A 15,820-nucleotide genomic window follows, 5' to 3' on the forward strand; every position below is an offset into this window, starting at 1 on the left:
CCCCACCCATATATGTCATGTTCTCTATCACTAATGCCACCCCACCCATGGGGGCATGTTACCTATCACTGATGCCACCCCACCCATAGAGGCATGTTACCTATCGCTGATGCCATCCCACCCAGAGGGGCATGTTACCTATCACTGATGCCACCCCACCCATATATGTCACATTGCCTATCTTTGATCTCACCCCAGTCATAGGGGCTTGTTACCTATCACTGATGCCACCCCACCCATAAGGGCATGTTACCTTTCACTGATGCCACCCCACCCATATGTGTCATGTGCTCTATCACTGATGCCACCCCAGCCATATGTGGCATGTTACCTATCACTGATGCCACCCTACCCATATGTGTCATGTTGCCTATCACTGATGCCACCCCACCCATAGGGGCTTGTTACCTATCACTGATATGCCACCCCACCCATATGTGTCATGCTCTATCACTGATGCCACCCCACCCATAGGGGCATGTTACCTATCACTGATGTCACCCCTCCCATAGGGTCATGTTACCTATCACTGATGCCACCCCACCCATATGTGTCATGTGCTCTATCACTGATGCCACCCCACCCATAGGGGCTTGATAATTATCACTGATGCCACCCCACCCATATGTGTCATGTGCTCTATCACTGATGCCATCCTACCCATAGGGGCATGGTACCTATCAATGATGTCACCCCACCCATAGGTTCATGTTACCTATCACTGATGCCACCCCACCCATATGTGTCATGTGCTCAATCACTGATGCCACCCCACCCATATGTGTCATGTTACCTATCACTGATGCCACCCCACCCATATGTGTCATGTTGCCTATCACTGATGCCATCCCACCCATATGTGTCATGTTGCCTATCACTGATGCCACCCCACCCATATGTGCCATGTTGCCTATCACTGATGCCACCCCACCCATAGGGGCTTGTTACCTATCACTGATGCCACCCCACCCATATGTGTCATGTTGCCTATCACTGATGCCACCCCACCCATATGTGTCATGTTGCCTATCACTGATGCCACCCCACCCATAGGGGTTTGTTGCCTATCACTGATGCCACCCCACAAATATGTGTTGTGTTACCTGTCAGTGATGCCACCCCAAACATAGGGGCTTGTTACATATCACTGATGCCACCCACCCATAGGGGCATGTTACCTATCACTGATGCCACCCCACCCATATTTGTCATGTGCTCTATCACTGATGCCGCCCCACCCATATGTGTCATATTGCCTATCACTGATGCCACCCCACCCATAGGGGCCTGTTACCTATCAATGATGCCACCCCACCCATATTTGTCATGTGCTCTATCACTGATGCCACCCCACCCATGGGGTCATGTTACCTATCACTGGTGCCACTCCAACCATATGTGTCATGTGCTCTATCACTGATGCCACCCCACCCATAGGGGCGTGTTACCTATCACTGATGCCATCCCACCCACATGTGTCATGTTGCCTATCACTGATGCCACCCCAACCACAGGGGCAGTTACCTATCACTGATGCCACCCCACCCACATGTGTCATGTTGCCTATCACTGATGCCACCCCAACCATAGGGGCAGTTACCTATCACTGATGCCACGCCACCCATAGGGGCATGTTACCTAGTACTGAAGCCAGCCCACCCATATGTCACATGTTGCCTATCACTGATGCCACCCCACCCATATGTGTCATGTTGCCTATCACTGATGTCACCCCACCCATATGTGCCATGTTGCCTATCACGGATGCCACCCCACCCATGGGGGCTTGTTACCTATCACTGATGTCACCCCACCCATATGTGTCATGTTGCCTATCACTGATGCCACCCCACCCATAAGTGTCATGTTGCCTATCACTGATGCCACCCTACCCATAGGGGCTTGTTACCTACAATGATGCCACCACGCCCATATGTGTCATGTGCTCTATCACTGATGCCACCCCACCCATGGGGTCATGTTACCTATCACTGGTGCCACTCCAACCATATGTGTCATGTGCTCTATCACTGATGCCACCCCACCCATAGGGGCGTGTTACTTATCACTGATGCCACCCCACCCACATGTGTCATGTTGCCTATCGCCTGATGCCACCCCAACCATAGGGGCAGTTACCTATCACTGATGCCACGCCGCCCAAAGGGGCATGTTGCCTATCACTGAAGCCAACCCACCCATATGTGTCATGTGCTCTATCACTGATGCCACCCCACCCATATGTGTCAAGTTACCTATCACTGATCCAACCCCACCCATATGTGTCATGTTGTCTATCACTGATGCCGCCCCACCCATATGTGTCATGTTGCCTATCACTGATGCCACCCCACCCATATGTGTCATTTTGCCTATCACTGTTGCCACCTCACCCATAGGGGCTTGTTACCTATCACTTATGCCACCCCCATATGTGTCATGTTGCCTAACACTGATGCCACCCCACCCATATGTGTCATGTTGCCTAACACTGTTGCCACCCCACCCATATGTGTCATGTTACCTATCGCTGATGCCACCCCACCCATATGTGTCATGTTGCCTATCACTGATGCCACCCCACCCATAGGGGCTTGTTACCTATCACTGATGCCAGCCCACTCATATATGTTTTGTTGCCTATCACTGATGCCACTCCACCCATAGAGGCATGTTACCTATCACTTATGCCACCCCCCATATGTGTCATGTTGCCTAACACTGATGCCACCCCACCCATATGTGTCATTTTACCTATCACTGATGCCACCCCACCCATATGTGTCATGCTCTATCACTGATGCCACCCCACCCATAGGGGCATGTTACCTATCACTGATGCCACCCCACCCATATGTGTCATGTTACATATCACTGATGCCACCCCACCCATATGTGCCATGTTGCCTATCACGGATGCCACCCCACCCATGGGGGCTTGTTACCTATCACTGATGTCACCCCACCCATATGTGTCATGTTGCCTATCACTGATGCCACCCCACCCGTATGTGTCATGTTGCCTATCACTGATGCCACCCTACCCATAGGGGTTTGTTGCCTATCAATGATGCCACCCCACCCATATGTGCCATATTGCCTATCACTGATGCCACCCCACCCATAGGGGCTTGTTACCTACAATGATGCCACCACGCCCATATGTGTCATGTGCTCTATCACTGATGCCACCCCACCCATAGGGGCGTGTTACTTATCACTGATGCCACCCCACCCACATGTGTCATGTTGCCTATCGCCTGATGCCACCCCAACCATAGGGGCAGTTACCTATCACTGATGCCACGCCGCCCATAGGGGCATGTTACCTATCACTGAAGCCAACCCACCCATATGTGTCATGTGCTCTATCACTGATGCCACCCCACCCATATGTGTCAAGTTACCTATCACTGATCCAACCCCACCCATATGTGTCATGTTGTCTATCACTGATGCCGCCCCACCCATATGTGTCATGTTGCCTATCACTGATGCCACCCCACCCATATGTGTCATTTTGCCTATCACTGTTGCCACCTCACCCATAGGGGCTTGTTACCTATCACTTATGCCACCCCCCATATGTGTCATGTTGCCTAACACTGATGCCACCCCACCCATATGTGTCATGTTACCTATCACTGATGCCACCCCACCCATATGTGTCATGTTGCCTATCACTGATGCCACCCCACCCATAGGGGCTTGTTACCTATCACTGATGCCAGCCCACTCATATATGTCATGTTGCCTATCACTGATGCCACCCCACCCATAGGGGCATGTTACCTATCACTTATGCCACCCCATATGTGTCATGTTGCCTAACACTGATGCCACCCCACCCATATGTGTCATGTTACCTATCACTGATGCCACCCCACCCATATGTGTCATGTTGCCTATCACTGATGCCACCCCACCCATAGGGGCTTGTTACCTATCACTGATGCCACCCCACCCATATGTGTCATGCTCTATCACTGATGCCACCCCACCCATAGGGGCATGTTACCTATCACTGATGCCACCCCACCCATATGTGTCATGTTACATATCACTGATGCCACCCCACCCATATGTATCATGTTGCCTATGACTAATTCCACCCCACCCATAGGGGCTTGTTACCTATCACTGATGCCAACGCACCCATATGTGTCATGTGCTCTATCACTGATGCCACCCCACCCATGGGGTCATGTTACCTATCACTGATGTCACCCCACCCATATGTGTCATGTACTCTATCACTGATGCCACCCCACCCATCGGGGCGTGTTACCTATCACTGATGCCATCCCACCCATAGGGGCATGTTACTTATCACTGATGCCACCCCACCCACATGTGTCATGTTGCCTATCACTGATGCCACGCCACCCATAGGGGCATGTTACCTATCACTGAAGCCAGCCCACCCATATGTGTCATGTGCTCTATCACTGATGCCACCCCACCCATATGTGTCATGTGTTAAGTTACCTATCACTGATCCAACCCCACCCATATGTGTCATGTGCTCTATCACTGATGCCACCCCACCCATATGTGTCATGTTGCCTATCACTGATGCCACCCCACCCACATGTGTCATGTTACCTATCACTTATGTAACCCCACCCATATGTGTCATGTTGCCTATCACTGATGCCACCCCACCCATATGTGTCATGTTGCCTGTCACTGATGCCACCTCACCCATAGGGGCTTGTTACCTATCACTGATGCCACCCCACCCATATGTGTCATGTGCTCTATCACTGATGCCACCCCACCCATAGGGGCATGTTACCTATCACTGATGCCACCCCACCCATATGTGTCAAGTGCTCTATCACTGATGCCACCCCACCCATATGTGTCAAGTGCTCTATCACTGATGCCACCCCACCCATAGGGCCATGTTGCCTATCACTGATGCCACCCCACCCATATGTGTCATATTGTCTATCACTGATGCCACGCCACCCATATGTGTCATGTATCATATCACTGATGCCACCCCACCCTTATGTGTCATATTGCCTATCACTGATGCCCCCCCACCCATATGTGTCATGTATCCTATCACGGATGCCACCCCACCCATATGTATCATGTTGCCTATCACTGATGCCACCCCACCCATAGGGGCTTGTTACCTATCACTGATGCCACCCCACCCATATGTGTCATGTGCTCTATCACTGATGCCACCCCACCCATAGGGGCATGTTACCTATCACTCATGCCACCCCACACATATGTGTCATGTGCTCTATCACTGATGCCACCTTACCCATAGGGCCATGTTACCTATCACTGATGCCACCCCACCCATATGTGTCATGTGCTCTATCACTGATGCCACTACACTCATATGTGTCATGTTGCCTATCACTGATGCCACCCCACCCATATGTGTCATGTTGCCTGTCACTGATGCCACCCCACCCATAGGGGCTTGTTACCTATCACTGATGCCACCCCACCCATATGTGTCATATGCTCTATCACTGATGCCACCCCACCCATATGTGTTAAGTTACCTATCACTGATACAACCCCACCCATATGTGTCATGTTGTCTATCACTGATGCCACCCCACCCATATGTGTCATGTTGCCTATCACTGATGCCACCCCACCCATATGTGTCATTTTGCCTATCACTGTTTCCACCTCACCCATAGGGGCTTGTTACCTATCACTGACGCCACCGCACCCATATGTGTCATGTGCTCTATAACTGATGCCACCCCACCCATAGGGGCTTGTTACCTATCACTGATGCCACCCCACCCATATGTGTTATGTGCTCTATCACTAATGCCACCCCACCCATAGGGGCTTGTTACTTATCACTGATGCCATCCCACCCATAGGGGCATGTTACCTATCACTGATGCCACCCAACCCATATGTGTCACGTTGCCTATCTTTGATCTCACCGCACTCATAGGGGCTTGTTACCAAGCACTCATGCCACCCCACCCATAGGGGCTTGTTACCTATCACTGATGCCACCCCACCCATATGTGTCATGTGCTCTATCACTAATGCCACCCCACCCATAGGGGCTTGTTACTTATCACTGATGCCATCCCACACATAGGGGCATGTTACCTATCACTGATGCCACCCAACCCATATGTGTCATGTTGCCTATCACTGATGCCACCCCACCCATAGGGGCTTGTTACCTATCACTGATGTCACCCCACCCATATGTGTCATGTTGCCTATCCCTGATGCCACCCCACCCATATGTGTCATGTATCCTATCACTGATGCCACCCCACCCATATGTGTCATGTGCGCTATCACTGATGCCACCCCACCCATAGAGGCATGTTGCCTATCACTGATGCCACCCCACCCATAGGGGCTTGTTACCAATCACTTATGCCACCCCACCCATATGTGTCATGTTGCCTATCACTGATGCCACCCCACCCAAATGTGTCATGTGCTCTATCACTGATGCCACCCCACCCATAGGGGCATGCTACCTATCACTGATGCCACCCCACCCATAGGGGCATGTTACCTATCACTGATGCCACCCCACCCATATATGTCATGTTGCCTATCACTGATGCCACCCCACCAATAGGGGCATGTTACCTATCACTTATGCCACCCCCACCCATATGTGTCATGTTGCCTATCACTGATGCCACCCTACCCATATGTATCATGTTACCTATCACTGATGCCACCCCACCCATATGTGTCATGTTGCCTATCACTGATGCCACCCCACCCTTAGGGGCTTGTTACCTATCACTGATGCCACCCCACCCATATGTGTCATTTTGCCTATCACTGTTTCCACCTCACCCATAGGGGCTTGTTACCTATCACTGACGCCACCCCACCCATATGTGTCATGTGCTCTACAACTGATGCCACCCCACCCATAGGGGCTTGTTACCTATCACTGATGCCACCCCACCCATATGTGTTATGTGCTCTATCACTAATGCAACCCCACCCATAGGGGCTTGTTACTTATCACTGATGCCATCCCACCCATAGGGGCATGTTACCTATCACTGATGCCACCCAACCCATATGTGTCACGTTGCCTATCTTTGATCTCACCGCACTCATGCCACCCCACCCATAGGGGCTTGTTACCTATCACTGATGCCATCCCACCCATAGGGGCATGTTACCTATCACTGATGCCACCCAACCCATATGTGTCATGTTGCCTATCACTGATGCCACCCCACCCATAGGGGCATGTTACCTATCACTTATGCCACCCCACCCATATGTGTCATGTTGCCTATCACTGATGCCACCCCACCCATATGTGTCATGTTACCTATCACTGATGCCACCCCACCCATATGTGTCATGCTGCCTATCACTGATGCCACCCCACCCATAGGGGCTTGTTACCTATCACTGATGCCACCCCACCCATATGTGTCATGCTCTATCACTAATGCCACCCCACCCATAGGGGCATGTTACCTATCACTGATGCCACCCCACCCATATGTGTCATGCTACATATCACTGATGCTACCCCACCCATATGTATCATGTTGCCTATCACTGATGCCACCCCACCCATAGAGGCTTGTTACCTATCACTGATGCCACCCCACCCATATCTGTCATGTGCTCTATCACTGATGCCACCCCACCCATATGTGTTGTGTCATGTTGCCTATCACTGATGCCACCCACCCATAGGGGCTTGTTACCTATCACTGATGCCACCCCACCCATATGTGTCATTTTGCCTATCACTGTTGCCACCTCACCCATAGGGGCTTGTTACCTATCACTGATGCCACCGCACCCATATGTGTCATGTGTTCTATAACTGATGCCACCCCACCCATAGGGGCTTATTACCTATCACTGATGCTACCCCACCCATATGTGTCATGTGCTCTATCACTAATGCCACTTCACCCATAGGGGCTTGTTACCTATCACTGATGCCATCCCACCCATAGGGGCATATTACCTATCACTGATGCCACCCAACCCATATGTGTCACGTTGCCTATCTTTGATCTCACCCCACTCATAGGGGCTTGTTACCAAGCACTCATGCCACCCCACCCATAGGGGCATGTTACCTATCACTGATGCCACCCCACCCATATGTGTCATGTGCTCTATTACTGATGCCACCCCACCCATGTGTCATGTTACCTATCACTGATGCCACCCAACCCATATGTGTCATGTTGCCTATCACTGATGCCACCCCACCCATAGGGGCTTCTTACCTATCACTGATGCCACCCCACCCATATGTGTCATGTTGCCTATCACTGATGCCACCCCACCCATATGTGTCATGTATCCTATCACTGATGCCACCCCACCCATATGTGTCATGTGCGCTATCACTAATGCCACCCCACCCATAGAGGCATGTTGCCTATCACTGATGCCACCCCACCCATAGTGGCTTGTTACCTATCACTTATGCCACCCCACCCATATGTGTCATGTTGCGTATCACTGATGCCACCCCAACCAAATGTGTCATGTGCTCTATCACTGATGCCACCCCACCCATAGGGGCATGTTACCTATCACTGATGCCACCCCACCCATAGGGGCATATTACCTATCACTGATGCCACCCCACCCATATATGTCATGTTGCCTTTCACTGATGCCACCCCACCCATAGGGGCATGTTACCTATCACTTATGCCACCCCACCCATATGTGTCATGTTGCCTATCACTGATGCCACCCCACCCATATGTGTCATGTTACCTATCACTGATGCCACCCCACCCATATGTGTCATGTTGCCTATCACTGATGCCACCCCACCCATAGGGGCTTGTTACCTATCACTGATGCCACCCCACCCATACGTGTCATGCTCTATCACTAATGCCACCCAACCCATATGTGTCATGTTGCCTATCACTGATGCCACCCCACCCATAGGGGCTTGTTACCTATCACTGATGACACCCCACCCATATGTGTCATGTGCTCTATCACTGATGCCACCCCATCTATAGGGGCATGTTACCTATCACTGATGCCACCCCACACATATGTGTCATGTGCTCTATCACTGATGCCACTCCAGCCATAGGGCCATGTTACCTATCACTGATGCCACCCCATCCATATGTGTCATATTGCCTATCACTGATGCCACCCCACCCATATGTGTCATGTATCCTATCACTGATGCCCCCCCACCAATATGTGTCATGTGCTTTATCACTGATGCCACCCCACCGATAGAGGCATGTTGCCTATCACTGATGCCACCTCACCCATAGGGGCATGTTACCTATCACTGATGGCACCACATTCATATATGTCATGTTGCCTATCACTGATGCCACCCCACCCATAGGGGCATGTTACCTATCACTTATGCCACCCCACCCATATGTGTCATGTTGCCTAACACTGTTGCCACCCCACCCATATGTGTCATGTTACCTATCACTGATGCCACCCCACCCATATGTGTCATGTTACCCATCAATGATGCCACCCCACCCATAGGGGCTTGTTACCTATCACTAATGCCACCCCACCCATAGGGGCATGTTACCTATCACTGATGCCACCCCACCCATATGTGTCATGTGATCTATCACTGATGCCACCCCACCCATATGTGTCATGTTACCTATCACTAATGCCAACCCACCCATATGTGCCATGTTGCCTATCAATGATGCCACCCCACCCATAGGGGCTAGTTACCTATCACTTATGCCACCCCACCCATATTGTCATGTTGCCTATAACTGATGCCACCCCACCCATATGTGTCATGTGCTCTATCACTGATGCCACCCCACTCATAGGGACATGTTACCTATCACTGATGCCACCCTCCCATAGGGGCATGTTACCTATCACTGATGCCACCCCACCCATATATGTCATGTTGCCTATCACTGATGCCAGCCCACCCATAGGGGCATGTTACTTATCACTTATACCACCCCACCCATATGTGTCATGTTGCCTATCACTGATGCCACCCCACCCATAGGGGCATGTTATCTATCGCTGATGCCATCCCACCCAGAGGGGCATGTTACCTATCACTGATGCCACCCCACCCATATATGTCACATTGCTTATCTTTGATCTCACCCCAGTCATAGGGGCTTGTTACCTATCACTGATGCCACCCCACCCATAGGGGCATGTTACCTATCACTGATGCCACCCCACCCATATATGTCACATTGCTTATCTTTGATCTCACCCCAGTCATAGGGGCTTGTTACCTATCACTGATGCCACCCCACCCATAGGGGCATGTTACCTTTCACTGATGCCACCCCACCCATATGTGTCATGTGCTCTATCACTGATGCCACCCCACCCATATGTGGCATGTTACCTATCATTGATGCCACCCCACCCATAGGGGCATGTTACCTATCACTGATGCCACCCCACCCATATATGTCATGTTGCCTATCACTGATGCCACCCCACCCATAGGGGCATGTTACCTATCACTTATGCCACCCCACCCATATGTGTCATGTTGCCTATCACTGATGCCACCCCACCCATATGTGTCATGTTACCTATCACTGATGCCACCCCACCCATATGTGTCATGTTGCCTATCACTGATGCCACCCCACCCATAGGGGCTTGTTACCTATCACTGATGCCACCCCACCCATATGTGTCATGGTCTATCACTAATGCCACCCCACCCATAGGGGCATGTTACCTATCACTGATGCCACCCCACCCATATGTGTCATGCTACATATCACTGATGCTACCCCACCCATATGTATCATGTTGCCTATCACTGATGCCACCCCACCCATAGGGGCTTGTTACCTATCACTGATGTCACCCCACCCATATCTGTCATGTGCTCCATCACTGATGCCACCCCACCCATATGTGTTGTGTCATGTTGCCTATCACTGATGCCACCCACCCATAGGGGCTTGTTACCTATCACTGATGCCACCCCACCCATATGTGTCATTTTGCCTATCACTGTTGCCACCTCACCCATAGGGGCTTGTTACCTATCACTGATGCCACCGCACCCATATGTGTCATGTGTTCTATAACTGATGCCACCCCACCCATATGGGCATATTACCTATCACTGATGCTACCTCACCCATATGTGTCATGTGCTCTATCACTAATGCCACCCCACCCATAGGGGCTTGTTACCTATCACTGATGCCATCCCACCCATAGGGGCATATTACCTATCACTGATGCCACCCAACCCATATGTGTCACGTTGCCTATCTTTAGTCTCACCCCACTCATAGGGGCTTGTTACCAAGCACTCATGACACCCCACCCATAGGGGCATGTTACCTATCACTGATGCCACCCCACCCATATGTGTCATGTGCTCTATTACTGATGCCACCCCACCCATGTGTCATGTTACCTATCACTGATGCCACCCAACCCATATGTGTCATGTTGCCTATCACTGATGCCACCCCACCCATAGGGGCTTCTTACCTATCACTGATGCCACCCCACCCATATGTGTCATGTTGCCTATCACTGATGCCACCCCACCCATATGTGTCATGTATCCTATCACTGATGCCACCCCACCCATATGTGTCATGTGCGCTATCACTAATGCCACCCCACCCATAGAGGCATGTTGCCTATCACTGATGCCACCCCACCCATAGGGGCTTGTTACCTATCACTTATGCCACCCCACCCATATGTGTCATGTTGCCTATCACTGATGCCACCCAAACCAAATGTGTCATGTGCTCTATCACTGATGCCACCCCACCCATAGGGGCATGTTACCTATCACTGATGCCACCCCACCCATAGGGGCATGTTACCTATCACTGATGCCACCCCACCCATATGTGTCATGTTGCCTAATACTGTTGCCACCCCACCCATATGTGTCATGTTACCTATCACTGATGCCACCCCACCCATATGTGTCATGTTACCCATCAATGATGCCACCCCACCCATAGGGGCTTGTTACCTATCACTAATGCCACCCCACCCATAGGGGCATGTTACCTATCACTGATGCCACCCCACCCATATGTGTCATGTGATCTATCACTGATGCCACCCCACCCATATGTGTCATGTTACCTATCACTAATGCCAACCCACCCATATGTGCCATGTTGCCTATCAATGATGCCACCCCACCCATAGGGGCTAGTTACCTATCACTTATGCCACCCCACCCATATTGTCATGTTGCCTATAACTGATGCCACCCCACCCATATGTGTCATGTGCTCTATCACTGATGCCACCCCACTCATAGGGGCATGTTACCTATCACTGATGCCACCCTCCCATAGGGGCATGTTACCTATCAGTGATGCCACCCCACCCATATATGTCATGTTGCCTATCACTGATGCCAGCCCACCCATAGGGGCATGTTACCTATCACTTATACCACCCCACCCATATGTGTCATGTTGCCTATCACTGATGCCACCCCACCCATAGGGGCATGTTATCTATCACTGATGCCATCCCACCCAGAGGGGCATGTTACCTATCACTGATGCCACCCCACCCATATATGTCACATTGCTTATCTTTGATCTCACCCCAGTCATACGGGCTTGTTACCTATCACTGATGCCACCCCACCCATAGGGGCATGTTACCTATTACTGATGCCACCCCACCCATATATGTCACATTGCTTATCTTTGATCTCACCCCAGTCATAGGGGCTTGTTACCTATCACTGATGCCACCCCACCCATAGGGGCATTATACCTTTCACTGATGCCACCCCACCCATATGTGTCATGTGCTCTATCACTGATGTCACCCCACCCATATGTGGCATGTTACCTATCATTGATGCCACCCCACCCATAGGGGCATGTTACCTATCACTGATGCCACCCCACCCATATATGTCATGTTGCCTATCACTGATGCCACCCCACCCATAGGGGCATGTTACCTATCACTTATGCCACCCCACCCATATGTGTCATGTTGCCTATCACTGATGCCACCCCACCCATATGTGTCATGTTACCTATCACTGATGCCACCCCACCCATATGTGTCATGTTGCCTATCACTGATGCCACCCCACCCATAGGGGCTTGTTACCTATCACTGATGCCACACCACCCATATGTGTCATGGTCTATCACTAATGCCACCCCACCCATAGGGGCATGTTACCTATCACTGATGCCACCCCACCCATATGTGTCATGCTACATATCACTGATGCTACCCCACCCATATGTATCATGTTGCCTATCACTGATGCCACCCCACCCATAGGGGCTTGTTACCTATCACTGATGTCACCCCACCCATATCTGTCATGTGCTCTATCACTGATGCCACCCCACCCATATGTGTGGTGTCATGTTGCCTATCACTGATGCCACCCACCCATAGGGGCTTGTTACCTATCACTGATGCCACCCCACCCATATGTGTCATTTTGCCTATCACTGTTGCCACCTCACCCATAGGGGCTTGTTACCTATCACTGATGCCACCGCACCCATATGTGTCATGTGTTCTATAACTGATGCCACCCCACCCATAGGGGCATATTACCTATCACTGATGCTACCCCACCCATATGTGTCATGTGCTCTATCACTAATGCCACCCCACCCATAGGGGCTTGTTACCTATCACTGATGCCATCCCACCCATAGGGGCATATTACCTATCACTGATGCCACCCAACCCATATGTGTCACGTTGCCTATCTTTGATCTCACCCCACTCATAGGGGCTTGTTACCAAGCACTCATGCCACCCCACCCATAGGGGCATGTTACCTATCACTGATGCCACCCCACCCATATGTGTCATGTGCTCTATTACTGATGCCACCCCACCCATGTGTCATGTTACCTATCACTGATGCCACCCAACCCATATGTGTCATGTTGCCTATCACTGATGCCACCCCACCCATAGGGGCTTCTTACCTATCACTGATGCCACCCCACCCATATGTGTCATGTTGCCTATCACTGATGCCACCACACCCATATGTGTCATGTATCCTATCACTGATGCCACCCCACCCATATGTGTCATGTGCGCTATCACTAATGCCACCCCACCCATAGAGGCATGTTGCCTATCACTGATGCCACCCCACCCATAGGGGCTTGTTACCTATCACTTATGCCACCCCACCCATATGTGTCATGTTGCCTATCACTGATGCCACCCCAACCAAATGTGTCATGTGCTCTATCACTGATGCCACCCCACCCATAGGGGCATGTTACCTATCACTGATGCCACCCCACCCATAGGGGCATGTTACCTATCACTGATGCCACCCCACCCATATATGTCATGTTGCCTTTCACTGATGCCACCCCACCCATAGGGGCATGTTACCTATCACTTATGCCACCCCACCCATATGTGTCATGTTGCCTATCACTGATGCCACCCCACCCATATGTGTCATGTTACCTATCACTGATGCCACCCCACCCATATGTGTCATGTTGCCTATCACTGATGCCACCCCACCCATAGGGGCTTGTTACCTATCACTGATGCCACCCCACCCATACGTGTCATGCTCTATCACTAATGCCACCCAACCCATATGTGTCATGTTACCTATAACTGATGCCACCCAACCCATATGTGTCATGTTGCCTATCACTGATGCCACCCCACCCATAGGGGCTTGTTACCTATCACTGATGACACCCCACCCATATGTGTCATGTGCTCTATCACTGATGCCACCCCATCCATAGGGGCATGTTACCTATCACTGATGCCACCCCACACATATGTGTCATGTGCTCTATCACTGATGCCACTCCAGCCATAGGGCCATGTTACCTATCACTGATGCCACCCCATCCATATGTGTCATATTGCCTATCACTGATGCCACCCCACCCATATGTGTCATGTATCCTATCACTGATGCCCCCCCACCCATATGTGTCATGTGCTTTATCACTGATGCCACCCAACCCATAGAGGCAGTTTGCCTATCACTGATGCCACCTCACCCATAGGGGCATGTTACCTATCACTGATGCCATCCCACCCATAGGGGCATGTTACCTATCACTTATGCCACCCCACCCATATGTGTCATGTTGCCTAACACTGTTGCCACCCCACCCATATTGTCATGTTACCTATCACTGATGCCACCCCACCCATAGGGGCATGTTACCTATCACTTATGCCACCCCACCCATATGTGTCATGTTGCCTAACACTGTTGCCACCCCACCCATATTGTCATGTTACCTATCACTGATGCCACCCCACCCATATGTGTCATGTTACCCATCAGTGATGCCACCCCACCCATAGGGGCTTGTTACCTATCACTAATGCCACCCCACCCATAGGGGCATGTTACCTATCACTGATGCCACCCCACCCATATGTGTCATGTGATCTATCACTGATGCCACCCCACCCATATGTGTCATGTTACCTATCACTAATGCCAACCCACCCATATTTGCCATGTTGCCTATCAATGATGCCACCCCACCCATAGGGGCTTGTTACCTATCACTGATGCCATCCCACCCATAGGAGAATGTTACCTATCACTGATGCCACCCCACCCATATGTGTCATGTTGCCTATCACTGATGCCACCCCACCCATAGGGGCTTGTTACCTATCACTGATGCCACCCCACCCATAGGGGCATGTTACCTATCACTGATGCCACCCCACCCATATGTGTCATGTGATCTATCACTGATGCCACCCCACCCATATGTGTCATGTTACCTATCACTGATGCCAACCCAACCCTTATGTGCCATGTTGCCTATCACTGATGCCACCCCACCCA

The sequence above is a fragment of the Lissotriton helveticus genome, chromosome 11 (assembly GCF_964261635.1).
Source record: "Lissotriton helveticus chromosome 11, aLisHel1.1, whole genome shotgun sequence".
Classification (NCBI taxonomy): Eukaryota; Metazoa; Chordata; class Amphibia; order Caudata; family Salamandridae; genus Lissotriton; species Lissotriton helveticus.